The sequence below is a fragment of the Nanorana parkeri genome, unplaced genomic scaffold (genome assembly GCF_000935625.1).
Source record: "Nanorana parkeri isolate BGI_ZX_2015 unplaced genomic scaffold, ASM93562v1 scaffold1055, whole genome shotgun sequence".
In the NCBI taxonomy this organism is placed as follows: domain Eukaryota; kingdom Metazoa; phylum Chordata; class Amphibia; order Anura; family Dicroglossidae; genus Nanorana; species Nanorana parkeri.
Window position 1 is genome coordinate 269,013 of NW_017307323.1, and position 1,524 is coordinate 270,536.

The window sequence follows — 1,524 nt, forward strand, 5'->3', positions numbered from 1 at the left end:
GGTATTCAAGAAGCAGAAAAAAAGGTGAAATAAGTAAAGGTGCACGGAATGAATGAAGCAGAATGATCCTTGCACAGCAAGTCCTGCTACAACTTCCCATCCAGGCCTTATGTATGCAGGATCAGTCATCAAATGCAAAACTAGTGCTTATTAGTCAACATTGCACTGCACACACAAACCACCATTTTCCATTATAAAATATATACATTTTATTTTTTTGGTCAATTTTAAGGTCAAACCACTGTAGTGTCCGTATTAAGATTCAATTGAATGAGCTTTAAAACATTGAGACCGTTCCATAAACAAAGCAGAATCACTCAAAAGAATTGGCAATTTTATAAAATCCAAATGAAATAACAGAAGACTGGATTTCCAGGTGGTTGTTCCCTCTTTCTTGGTGTCATCTATCCCTGCTGCCTTTTCATTGTCACAAAAGTTCCACATAAATGACACAAGTGGGTTGATCTGCTTAAGGAGTTTAGCATACAGTATAGTATCTGTGTTCACTTGGAATACCCAATCATGTCCCGATGAAATAAACAGGAATTTGTTTTTCACCTGACCAGATCATTAAAGTGAATCTGTTTATTTGAAGAAAGATCCTCAACTCCATTAGTAAATCAGCCTCACCATAGCTTTTGAAAAAACTGCAACCATCTGAAATTTGGCAAGCATGTCTGGTTTCTCCACCTATTAATGGACATACTGCGGGCTACAGCTGTTTACACACAAACAACTAAAGGTTACATTATTTTTGGAGGTTTTGGTTTGATGGGAACCCATTTATTTAAATGGGCTGCCTCGGCTCAATACATTAATGTGTGTAAACTCCGTAACAAGGACTAGAGGCCACCACCTAAAATTGGTGGAGAAAAGATTTATCCACAAAGGGCGTAGGGGATTCTTTTCAGTTAGAGCGGTGACATTTTGGAACTCTGCCACAAGCAGTGGTATCTGCAAAGAATATTGATTTGTTCAAAAATAAATTCGATACCATCCTAAGAGACCGTAACATACAGGGGTACAGGTACGCTTAAATACTAGACCACACAGGCACTCTTATACACACGCACACACAAAGGTTGAACTTGATGGACCCGTGTCTCCCCCTCCCCCAACCTCAATACTATGTAACACAATGCACCAGGATGCCAAAATGTGATTGGGACCTTAGTCTAAACCCGTTGTGCTGGAATATGATACCATTCGCATATCATCTGTTTATGTCCACCTTTAGCTATAACATCGCTTTCACTCTTCATTATGTATTTGTACTTGTCAATGAAGTCAATTCAAAATGCTAGTATGGGGGGTTATTTTTTACTGATAATTCTTGATCATTTGTTAAGAGACACAGGAATAGATAGCTGGGTTATACTGCCACCTACAGAAAATGTTGACATAGGCAACAAAAATAAATAAATGTGGGTTGGCCCAGGATAACCCCTCCTACCCAGCATGCTTAATTTTTTGTGTGGTGTCCTGTGAAGATGAACATCTTTTCTCTGCTGATTGATCCATTGT